The sequence below is a fragment of the Orycteropus afer genome, unplaced genomic scaffold (genome assembly GCF_000298275.1).
Source record: "Orycteropus afer afer isolate SDZICR_OR568_19922 unplaced genomic scaffold, OryAfe1.0 scaffold00185, whole genome shotgun sequence".
NCBI classification, from domain to species: Eukaryota; Metazoa; Chordata; class Mammalia; order Tubulidentata; family Orycteropodidae; genus Orycteropus; species Orycteropus afer.
In genome coordinates, this window is record NW_006921772.1 from 6,376,312 (window position 1) to 6,389,806 (window position 13,495).

Sequence of the window (13,495 nt, forward strand, 5' to 3'; positions counted from 1 at the left end):
CCATATAAGATGCAGCTAATGGTCTCCTATCGTTAGAAGTGAAGAAGAGTGCAAAAAAGTAAGGGCATTTGGAAGCAATCAGCCCTAAGACACGATGGCCCTTGAGACCAAAAGAAATAGATCATGCCCAGCTATCAATGCCAACCACCCAGGAAAGGATCAAATTTGGAGACCCTTGATAGAGCAGTAGGAAAAACATGGAACAAAATCCAAAAACTCAACAATGAACAGAATTACTGTCAGATGGAGTCTGGTGAGACACCCAATACTATTGCCCTGGGATACACTTTGGGCCTGGAACAAAACTCACTCCCAGGGGCTGGCTCTCAGCCCAATAATAAATAAGATATACATGCAGACTACTCAACCCAGGGTGATGCACTCACATACTCTATGGAAATGCATCCCTTGGAGCAATCGACCATGGGGCACCAGAGGGGCAATAATCACATGGAGGAAATGCAGGACACACAGGAGTGCACAACTATGGGGGGCATGGAGGCGGGCGGTTTGTTACTGGGCAGGGAGGGGAGGAGACTGGGTTAAGGTTGGGGATGGTAAACGGGGAGTGAAACTAAATGGGCATGTAATGTTGAATGTAAAACAAACTCTGCTCTGTAAAATTAAAATTTAAATAAAATAAAATAAATGAGACATCAGGTTGCACAGGGCAAATCTGCAAAAGACCTTTTTAAAGTGCTGACGAACAAAGACGTCTCTTTGAAGACTAAGATGTGCCTAACCCAAGACATAAGGCCTCTGGTGGCATAGTGCCTAAGGCATTTGATTAGTAACCACCAGCCACTCTGTGGAAGGAAGCCTGGGCAATCTACTTCCATAAAGATTTACCACATTGGCAATGCATCATTCAATATTTTTCCCATAGAATTGTTCAATATTGCATTTTGAGGCTTGAATTCTCTCTTCAGATCTTTAAGCTTGCAAACCACTAAGCATATTCTTCCCCTTTGATTCACATCTCCAGGCCTTTACACATTTCATAATACTTTCCTTCATTCTCTGGAGCTGCCCTTTGAATTCTTCTGTTCAGGTCTTTTACTTTATCATTTCTTCCATTCACTGTAGATACTTTCCTTTCAAGAGCAGGTTCCAGAGCCTCTTCTGACGTCCATTTTGATCTTCTCTTTCTTTCCTGTGTTTTTTAAAAAAAGCCAGATTATATAAAGAAAAACATTGCATCAGGACTGGGAGAAAACCCATTAACAACCTGTGATATGCAAATAACACAACCTTGCTAAGTGAAAGTGAAGATGACTTGAAGCACTTACTGATGAAGATCAAAGACTATAGCCTTCAGTATGGATTAACCCTCAAATTAAAGAAAACAAAAATCCTCACAACGGGACCAACAAGCAACATCTTGATAAGTGGAAGAAAGATTTCATTTTACTTGAATCCACAATCAACATCCATGAAAGCAACAGTCAAAAATCAAACCATGTATTGCATTGGGCAAATCTGCTTCAAAAGACTTCTTTAAAGTGTTTAGTGAAAAAATGTCCCTTTGAAGACTAAGTTGTGCATGGTATTTTCAATAGCTTCATATGCATGTGACAGCTGGACAGTGAAAAGGGAAGACTGCAAAATAAATGATGTTCTAATTGTGATGTTGGCAAAGAATATTGAAGGTACCATGGACTTCTAGAAGAATGAACAAATCTGTTTTAGAGAAAGTACAGCCAGAATGTTCTTTAGAAGTGAAAATGGCCAGATTTCATCTCTCATACTTTGAGCATGTTATTAGAAGAGACAGGTTCCTGGAGAAGGATATCATTCTAGGTGAAGTGGAGGGTCAATAAAAAAGAGGAAGACCCTCAACAAGATAGATTGACACAGTGACTGCAATGATGGGCTCAAGCATGACCACAATTGTGAGAAAGGCACCAGACCTGGCAGTGTTTTGTTCTATTGTACGTACAGTCACTGCGAGTTGAGACTGACTCAACAGCCCCTAACAAGAACATCCAAATTCAACCTAATGCAACAATTTTTCCAACCATTCTTCAGGGAAATTCTAACAACATGGGAGTCATAACTTTTCTACAATCAGTGGAACACTTTGAAAACTAATTAATTGATAAGAGTGACACACTAAGATATTCAGATTAAATGTAATACATAACAATAGTAATAATAATACATACTATAATAGTACATTAGGAGCTCTGGTAGCACAGTGCCTAAGGCACTTGACTGCTAACCAGAAGGCTGGCGGTTCAAACCCACCAGCCACTCCTCGGAAGGAAGGTTGGACAATCCTACTTCCGTAGTGATACTGCCTCAGAAACACAAGGAGGGGTCGCTATGAGTCAGGCCGACTCAATGGCATATAACAACAACAACAACAACAACATAATAGTACATTATAATATAATAATATAATAATACATTAGCTACAGAGTCTAAGCTTTCAGTCATCTGGGAATATGATGAAAACAGAAGATAAAACACAAATAGTAAGGGGATGGACAGGAGGTGACTGATAAAAAAAGATAGATAGTTTGATCTGGAGCACTGGGCAAGTAGGATGACCCATGTGGGGGTACTTTGAGAAAAGCCATGGAATGGAGACACATTGCATGACCTCAGGAGTCTCCATTCACTTTGTAATGTATGTAACCGGTATCTGTTGGAGAACACTCCAGTTATATAGAACAAAATGTTCACATGACTCCTGACATGCAACACTCTGGCAATGTTCTAAAAAGTAAATGTGCAAAAACTGAGATCACTATGCTCTTTAGTTTAGGAAAGAAAAGCATAATGAGTAAAGACGGTGTTGTTGTTATGTGCTGTGGAGTCGGATCCAACTCATAGTGACCCCTCCTTGGGTTTCCAAGGCAGTATCACTGTGGAAGTAGATTTCCCAACCTTCCTTCTGAGGAGTGGCTGGTGGTTTGAACCGCCAGCCTTCTGATTAGCAGTCAAATGCCTTAGGCACTATGCTACCAGAGCTCCTCCAATGAGTAAAGATAAGAGGTTATAAAGGCAAACCTCTTTTTCTACATGCAAAAAGGTTATGGGGCAACACCATCCAACTTCCTGTAACTTCACAAAGAAGAGAGAAAAGGATCAACATCAACAACATCAGCCCAAAGCTGATTCCTTTGAGCCCAGACATGCTGCCACCCTCCAGCCTTCTAGCCAATTCTGACACCAACTGTCCCTACCACTGCACTCACTACTTCTCTGCTGGGTTCAATAATTTGTTGCAATAGGTACACAGAACTCATAGAAAATACTCATGATAATGGGGTTTATTAGGGAAGTAACGGGTTACAATTCTGGTTCAGGAATGCTCAGAATACAATTCTTCAGTCAGACAACCTCCCATACACCATGCCTAAAGGCATCCTTCTTTTTGGTCCTCCAACTCTCAGCCTGGCCTCTGCCTTGCTCAGGCAAGTGTTATAAAGCTCTTTTAGCTCTGCAGGTAAGTGCACCTCGGTGCATCCTAGGAGCTCTGGTAGCATAGTGCCTAAGGCACTTGACTGCTAACCAGAAGGCTGGCGGTACAAACCTACCAGCCACTCCTCGGAAGAAAGAGCTGTGATCTATTTCTGTAGTGATACTGCCTTGGAAACCCAAGGAGGTGTCACTATGAGTTGAGTCTGACTTGACAGCAGGTAACAACATCAACAGGTGCATCCTACTCTGCCAGCAAGGCTCCTGCCCAAAGGCACTTAGCTTTCTTGGTCCATGGGCCAGCAAGCCTAGCACTCTGTTTCATGCCAGTCTTTCAGTTCTACTGCCACTGCTGCTGCTGCCATCACTCTGCTGGTCTCTCCACCATCACTCTCTGCCATCTCAGTGCAGGGATCTTGGGTTTAAGGGTGCATTCCACTCCACCTCCAGCTCTTCTCTCTCTTGATGACAGTGAGATTTCCTCTCTGCCTCTAGGAGAGCTCACTTCAAGCCTGGCAGACTGACAAAAATGACCAAATTCAATATTACGGTTCCATACACAACATTTCCATGGTCCCACCCCCACAAGCGTGTCATATACCTTATTTACATTACTAAAAGGTGTCTAACCCCCTTGATGAGCCACAAGCACCTTATATTTGCTTAGTTCTACCCAGTAATCTGGTGGGAGTCACAAAGACCATAGCTAGAAGAGCCATACCAAGTAATTCACTGCACCACACTAAGTCATGAGGCCACATTGACCTTCCGTTCCTTCTCAGCTCCGTAAGTACACTCCTGAACAAGGCTATCTAATATTATGGGCTTAATTCCATAAGACAGATATATTGACTACTAACTCCTGTAAGTACTTTTAAGAGTCCTAAGGTCCAAAGTGTTTAAGTAACAAAAAATAAAAATAATCTTCAGAACTCACTGGTTAACTGAAGCATTTATAGAAAAGAAAATGCAATTAAAATGATATCCGCTTTTGGCTATGATAGAGTGGCTTGCAGCAGACCACTGCTTCCATTGAAAACATTTAGAAAAACTGGATAAATAGAAAAAGAAACTTTGCTTCAACGAATAGGAGAGATAATGAATGAATCAGCCAGGACTTGAGGGTCTACATTGCAGAAAAACCAGTATCAAACTGATACAAGCCACTTTTCTTTGCAGGGAATTTGCCTGTTATTGGAAACATTATCAGGCTTAGAAAACAAGTAAAATATGGCAGAGAAGCCAGCAGAATTTTAAGCAAATCCAGAGGGATACAGAGATGGAATTTGAGGTTAAGACTGCTAAGGTAACCAGGATGTGAGGAAACAATATTCTAGAGAAAGGGAAGACTTAGAAACACGTAGCCTGTACTGAACATTGAATGTCTCCTCAAGGCATTTGCTGAATAAAATATGTAGGGCAAAAGGCTAACAAGGGGAGACAAAAGCAGCTAAAAAGTAGAGTGGAGTTTTTGACAGTCTTAGGGTATTGTAGATAGAAAATTGGAGTTCAGGATTTATTAAAGAAAACATAGGATTTTAGTTGGGACTTTGAAGGGCTAGAGAAGTAAAGAGGAAGACCAATATGAAGACTGAAAAAGAACTTCAAGTCAACTCAGATTTTGATTGGGTTGAGGTGATCAGCCCCTCTCATCAGCCCCAGAGAATGGAAGAGTCCTTCAGAGAGGAGAAAACATTATTCAGAGCCCCTAAAATTCTCATGTACAATAGCCACATTCATTCAAACTTACCAAGCATATCAAGAAACATAACCAAGAAAGGAAATAGATCACAGAAACAGATATATCATTAACCAAGATATTAGAGTTATTTATGGATGACTTTGAAATAATTGTGGTTATTAACACATTCAAGGAAATAGATGACAAGAGAAAGCATTTCAAGTAGAAATTGCAGAATGGGGAAACACTATAATTAACATTTAAAACTCAATAGATAAGTCAACAGCAGAAAGAATTTAAAAGAGATTTCTTGATCTGGTAGATTGACCAGTAGAAAATATGAAAACAAAAGCAAGAAAAATGAAAAATAAAAATAGAACTTAAATGATAAGTGGAATATGATACAAATTATATAATGGAGTCCAGATGGGGAGGAAAGAGAAAATGCAGTAAAAGAAATATTTGAAGAGATATTGGCAGAAAGATTTCTAAAACTTCTAAAAAATACCAAATTACATATTTAAGAAGAAGTATGACCTCATACAGGATAAATATAAACAAACAAAACAAACAAACAAAAAAAAAAACCCACCTAGGTACATCATAATAAACTGCTGAAAACAAAAGTAAAGAGATAATCTTAAAACCAGCCAAAGAACAAAATCACATTTCCTTCGACAGAAATGATGGAAGTCACATGATAATGGTATGATTTCTCTAAAGTGATGCAAGAGAAAAAACTACCTACTGGATTTCTATTGTTGTTGTTGTTGTTGTTAGGTGCTGTCGGGTCAACTCTGACTCATAGCAACCCTATACACAGCAGAACAAAACACTACCTGATCTTGTGCCAGCTGCACGATCCTTGCTATACCTGAGCCCAATGTTGCAGCCACTGTGTCATCCATCTCATTGAGGGCCTTCCCCTTATTCATTGACTATCTACCTTACCAAGCATGATATCCTTCTCTGGGGAATGGTTCCTTCTGAAAACATGACCAAAGTGGGTGAGACAAAGTCAGGCCATTCTCACTTCCCAGGAGCATTCCAGCTGCACTTCTTCCGGGACTGATTTGTTTTAGCATACCATGGTACTCTTAGCATTCTTCTGCAACACCACAACCCAAATGTACCAACTCTTTCTTTTTTCCCCTAAACAAAGCAAAAATATCTTTTGAAAGCTGTTGTTGTTATTGTTGTTAGGTGCTGTTAAGTCGGCTCCAACTCATAGCAACCTTTTGTACAACAAAATGAAATACTGCCAAGTTGTGCACCATCCCCACAATCTTGCTGTAATTGAGCCCATCATTAGAGCTACTGTGCCAATCCATCTCTTTGAGGGCCTTCCTCTTTTTTGCTGACCCTCCACTTTACTGAGGAGCTCTGGTAGTGTAGTGCCTAAGGCACTTGACTGCTAACCATAAGGCTGGCTGTTCAAACCCACCAGCCACTCCTCGGAAGGAAAGTTAGGCAATCTGCTTCCGTAGTGGTACAGCCTCAGAAGCCCAAGGAGGGGTCACTATGAGTAGGGTCCGACTCGAAGGCAATAACAATGACAACAACCACTTTACTGAGCATGATCTCCTTCTCCAGGGAATGGTCCCTTCTGACAACATGACCAAAGTAGGTGAGACGAAGTCTGGCCACTCTTGCTTCCCAGGTGTATTCTGGCTGCACTTCCTCTGGGACAGATTTGTTTATTCTTCTGGTAGTCCATGGTATTTTCAGTATCCTTCACCAGCACCACAACTCAAAAGCATCAACTCTTCTTTGATCTTCCTTGTTCATTTCCAGCTTTCACATGCTTATGAGGCTATTGAAAATGCCATGGCTTAGGTTAGACACGCCTTAGTCTTCAAAGCAACATCTCATAGGAAATAACTACTACCAGCTGTCCAACCAAGTTGACACATTTTTGCATGATCCTACCCAGTTGATACATATCTGCAGGGTCCGACCCAGTAATCTGGTGGGAGTTACAAAGACTATGGCTAAAAAGTCATACCATGCAACTCACTACACCACAGGCCACCTCCTGGCTTTTCTAGCCGTTGTCCCTTTTATACTTCAAAAATTAACATCCCCTTCACAATTAGTTTGAGAACAACCACACCCAAGAAAGTGGGTAAACCAGCTACTTCATGCTTTATCTCACCCATTTTAGATAGCCAATTTCTAATCTGCCTATCAAACCAGTATTCTGAGGAGACAAACATGTTCCTTTCTCTCTGAAGAATCTTCTATTCTACTTGGAACTTTGGGCATCTACATCCATAAATAAGCAAAGTCCAGCCCAGCAGAAGCCATCAAATTGCAGCAACTTAATGCCAGCTCATTGTCAAACATCTTCCTCTTCATTTGGTCAGGTTCTAGTCAGCTCAGCTCTAGCCATCACAGCTAGGTCATGGGTAAAAACGAAAAAACAAACCCACTGCCATAGAGTCATATCTGACTCATAGTGACCCCTCCTTGAGTTTCTGAGATGTAGCAGATTTGTAGCAGATTTGCCAAGCTCAATTTGTTGTCTGATTTCTCGACTGCTGTTTCCACTGGTGTTGATTGTGGAACCAAGTAATATGAAATCTCTAACAACTCCAATCTTTTCTCCATTTATCTTTATGCTGCTTATTGGCCCAGTTGTGAGGATTTTCATTTTCTTTATGTTGAGATGTAATCCATACTGCAGACTGTAGTCTTCTAATCTTCATCAATAACTGCTTCAAGTCATCTTCACTTTGAGCAGGCAAAGTTGTGTCATCTGCGTATCACAGGTTGTTAATGATTCCTCCTCCAATCCTGACACCATGCCCTTCTTCATATAGTCCAGCTTCTTGGATTATTTGCTCAGCATACTAATTGAATAAATATGGTAAAAGGATACTACGGTGACACACTCCCTTCCTGATTTGAAAACAGAGTATCCCCTTGCTCTGTTCAAAAAATAGCCTTTTCATCTATATATGGGATCCTCATGAACAATTAAATGTTCTGGAATTCCCATTCTTCTCAATGTTATCTATAATTTTTTATGATCCACACAATTGAATGTTTTGCATAGTCAATAAAACACAAGTAAACATATTTCTGGTATTCTTTGCTTTCAGCCAAGATCCATCTGACATCAGCAATGATATCCCTCATTCCACGTCTTCTTCTGAATCCAGCTTGCACTTCTGGAAGTTCTCTATCAATATACTGCTGCAACCATTTTTGAATTATCTTCAGCAAGATTTTACTTGTGAGTGTTATTAATGTGTTGTTTGATAATTTCCACATTCTGTGGGATCACCTTTCTTTGGAATGGGTACAAATAAGGATCTCTTCCAGTCAGTTGGCCATGTAGCTCTCTTCCAAATTTCTTGGCATAGACAAGTGAGTGCCTCTACCACAGCATTTGTTTGCTGAAACATCTCAATGGGTGTTCCATCAATTCCTGGAGCCCTGTTTTTTGCCACTTCCTTCAGTGCCTCTTTGACTTCTTCCTTCAACACCATTGGTTCTTGATCATATGACACCTCCTGAAATGGATAAACACTGACCAATTCTTTTTTGTACAGTGACTCTCTGTATTCCTTCCATCTTCTTTTGATGTTTCATGCATCATTCAATATTTTGCATTCAATATTCAATCTTTCAGTATTGCAACTTGAGGCTTTAATTTTTTCTTCAGCTCTTTCAGCTTGAGAAATGCTGAGCATGTTCTTTCCTACTGGTTTTCTAACTCCAGGTCTTTGTACATTTCATTATAATTGACTGTCTTCTCAAGCTGCTCTTTGAAATCTTCTGTTCAGCTCTTTTATCTTGTCATTTCTTCCATTTGCTTTAGCCATTCTCCAATCAAGGGAAAATTGCAGAGTCCCTTCTGACTTCCATTTTGGTCTTTTCTTCCTTTCCTATCTTTGTAATGACCTTTTGCTTTTTTCATGGATGATGTTCTTGATCTCATCCTACAATCCCTCTGGTTTTCAGTCATTGGTGTTCAATGTATCAAATCTATTCCTTCAATGGTCTCTAAATTCAGGAGGGATATTATCAAGGTCATATTTTGGCTTCTATGGACTTGTTTTAATTGTCTTCAACTTCAACTTCAACTTGCATATGACCAGTTGATGGTCTGTTCCACAGTCAGCTCCTGGCCTTGTTCAGGCTGAAGATATTGAGCTTCTCCATCACCTCTTGACACATATGTAGTCAATCTGATTCCTGTGTACTCCATCTGGTGAAATCCATGTGTATAGCTGTTATTTATGTTGCATAGTAGTAGATCATGTGGTTGTCTGGTTCAAAATGGCCAAAACCAGTCCATTTCAGCTCACTAATGTGTAGGGTATCAATCTTTATGTGTACCATTTCATTTTTTACAATATCCAGTTTTCCTAGGTTCATACTTTATACATTCCATGTTCCATTTATTAATGGATGTTTCCAGCTCTTTCTTCTCATTTTGACTCATGCCACATAAGCAAATGGAGGTTACAAAAGCTTTACTCCATCCACATCATTAAGGTCAGCTCTACTCTGAGGAGGCAGCTCTTCCCCAGTCATATTTTGAGTGTCTTCCACCTGAGGTGTTCATCTTCCAGAACTATATTGAACTATGTTTCAGGGCTATTCATAAAATTTTTCAGTAATATATTACACAATGTTCACTGCTATTCATAATCTTTTCACTGACCAATTCTTTGAGAAGTGGATGGCCTCTTCCTTCTTCCAAGTCTGTTTTAGTTTGGAAGCTCCACTGAAACCTGTCCACCAAGGGTAACCCTGCTGGTATTGAAATACTGGTGGCATAGCCTCCAGCCTCACAGCAACACACAGCCACTACAGTGTGACAAATTGACAGACAAGTGGTAGCTCTGCCTCTTTGAGGGCTCATTTTAAGCCTAGCAGAGTGGCAAAACCAACTATCCCAATAACAGAGTTCTACACACCTGAGAGAGTGCAAACTTTCTCAGAAGATTACTTCTTGCTGCTCCAACAGAAATACCCCAGGTGGATTCCTAACTTTAACAATCAGGAGTCTAAAAGCAGCTACTCAGTTGCTCACAGCAAATTCCACCACTGAGTTAATTGCCAGTCTCATAGGAAATAACTATTACCAGCAGTTCAGCCAAGTTGACACATATTTGCATCATCCCACCCAATAATCCAGTGGGAGTTACAAAGACTATGACTTGAAAAGCTATACCATGCAACTCACTACACCACACTTATAAATGGTCGTGGGCACATACGTGACCTAGACATACCTGATCATTCATCCTGTCTACCCATCACTGCTGCAACTGGTTGCATCACTGACAACACAGTACTGTACATGCAAAAGGGTTCATCTTTGTCCTCTGTACCTGTCACGTACCTCTCTATCTCTTCCTCTTCGTCAGTGCCACAGTGTTGATCACTCATTTTTGGTACATTGCCCTTTCCTTCACCCAAATCAATACTTGTCTCTGCCTATCTAGCAGTGTTCCTTCACCTCTCCTCCCATCCCTGGTAACCAAAAAAGAAAGTTTTCTTCCATATGTAAACCTTTCCTTGACTTTTTACAATAGTAAATTAATTCAGTATTTGTCCTTCTGTGATTGACTTATTTCATTTAGCATGAGTGAAATTTCATCCATATTATGTGGTGTTTCACAGATTCTACATTATTCTTTAGTGTTGTATTGTATAGCATTGTGTGTATGTACCATAGTTTGGTTATCCATTCTGTCGATGGTCACTTAGCTTGTTCCATCTCTTTGCTATTGTAAGTAGTGCTGCAATGAACATGGATGTGCATATATCTATTCTTGTCGTGGCTGTCACTTCTTTAAGATATATACCTACTAATAGGATTGCTGGATGAAATGCTATATCTAATTCCAACTTTTCAAGGAATCACCATACTAATTGCCACAATGATTGTATCATTTTACAGTCCCACTAGCAGTGTATGAAGGTCCCAATCTTTCCACATCCTCACCAGCATTTGTTATTTTCTGTCTTGTTGAACTTTGCTATTAATGCTAGGGTAAGATGGTGTCTCATTGTTGTTTTAATTTGCGTCTCTCTAATGGCTAAAAATTATGAACATACCTTCATGTGTTTGTTGGCTGCCTGAATATCTTCTTTGGTGAAGTGTCTATTCATGTCTTCTGCCAATTCTTTAATTGGATTATTTCTCTTTTTGTTGTTGAAGTGTTGGAGTTTTTTATAAATTTTAAAGGTAAGTCCCTTGTCAGATATGTCATTAACAAGTATTTTTTTCCCCCATCTGTAGGTTCTCTTTTGACTCTTTTGGAGAAGTCTTTGGAAGCACATAAAAATTTAAATTTTAGAAGGTCCCAAACATCTAGTTTATCTTCTGCAGTTTGTGCATTTTGAGTTATGATTGATAGCCTATATATGACAAAAATTAGGGCCCCTAAATTTTCCCTATTTTTTCCTTGAGGAACTTTATAGTTTTAGGTTTCACATTTAAGCTTTTGATCCATCTGGAGTTAGTTCTTATATATAGTCTGTTTGGCTCTTGTTTCATTTTTCTGCAAATAGATAACCAGTTTTGCCAGCACCATTAGTTAAACAGACAATCTCTTCCTCATTTAATGGATTTCACCTCTTTGTCAAAGATCAGCTGACCATAGGTCAATGGATCTATTTCTGGGTTCTCAGTTGTATTCCACTGGTCTTTGTGTCTGTCTTTGTACCAATACCAGGCTGTTTTGACTACTGAGGCTGAATAGTAGCTTTTGAGATCTGGGAATGTGAGACCTTGAACTTTGTTCTTCTTATTCAATAATGCTTTGCTTATCTGATGTCTTTTTCCTTTCCATCTCAAATTAGTGATTGTTTTTTCCATATCCTTAAAGAGTGTCAGTGAGATCTGGATTGGGATTGCATTGAATGTATAGATTGCTTTTAGTAGAGTTGACATGTTCACAATGTTCAATCTTCCTATTCATGAGCATGGTATGTTCTTCCATTTATGTAGATCTCTTATAGTTTATTGAAGTAGTGTTTTATAGTTTCTTTATGCAGGTCTTTTGTGTCCTTGACAAGATTTATTCCCAGTAATTTAATTTTTTTGGTAGCTATTGTAAAAGGTATTGATGTCCTTTTCAGCAATCTCTTTGGTGGTATAGAGGAATCCAACTGATTTTCCTATGTTGATCTTGTTGATTTAGCCACTATACTAAATCTCCCAATTCATTCCAGTAGTTTTCATGCTGAGTATCTTGGGTTTTCCATGTAATAGGATAAGATCATCTGCAAATAAGGATAGCTTTACTTTGTCCTTACCAGCTTGGATGTCTTTGATTTCCCTTTCTTGCTTATTGCCCTGGCTAGGACTTTCAGTACAATGTAAAATAGAAATGGTAATAGCGGGCATCCTTGTCTGGTTCCTGTTTGCAAGGGGAGTGATTTCAATCTCTCTCCACTGAGAATAATGTTGGCTTTTTTTATAGATATATACATGTGTCCTATACTATATTGAGGAATTCCCCTTCTATTCCTATTTTGCTGAGGTTTTTTTTTTTTTTTTTTAATCAGGAATAGGTGTTGAATTTTATCAAATGCCTTTTCTGCATTGATTGATATGATCATGTGGTTCTTTTTCTTTATTTTACTTATGTGATGGATTACATTGATTGTTTTTCTAATGTTTAACAATCCTTGCATACCTGGTATGAATCCCACTTGGTCATAATATATTGTATTTTTTGATATGTTGTTGGAGTCTATTGGCTAGGATTTTGTTGAAGATTTTTGCATCTATATTCATGAGAGATATTGATCTGTAGTTTTCCTTTTTAGTGATGTTTTTGCCTGTTTTGGTATGAAGGTTATGCTTGCTTCATAAAATGAATTTGGGAGGATTCCATTCTTTTCTATGTTCTGAAATAGTTTGAATAGAATTAGTGTCTTCTCTGAACATTTGGTAGAATTCTCCAGTGAAACCATCAGGGCCAAGACTTTTTTTGTTGGTAATTTTTTTTCTGACCTGTTCAATTTCTTCTTTTATTATGAGTCTGTTCAACTTTTCCACCTCAGTCTGTGTTGGTTTAGGTAAGTAGTATGTTTCTAAATCTGTTCATTTCTTCCAGATTTTCAAATTTGTTGGAATACAGTTCTTCATAGTATCCTGATATTATCCTTTTTATTTCATGTAATTCTATTGTCATGTCACCCAATTTGTTCCTTATTCATGTTATTTGTATACTCTCCCTCTTTTCCTTTATTAAGTTTGCCACTGGTTTGTCAATTTTATTAATCTTTGCAAAGAGCCAACTTCTAGTCTTGTTTTTTTTTTTTTTCTATTGTCTATTTTCTGTTTCATTAATTTCTGCATGGATCTTTATTATTTCTTTTCTTCTGGTGCCACAAGGTTTTTTTTTTTTTTTTTTT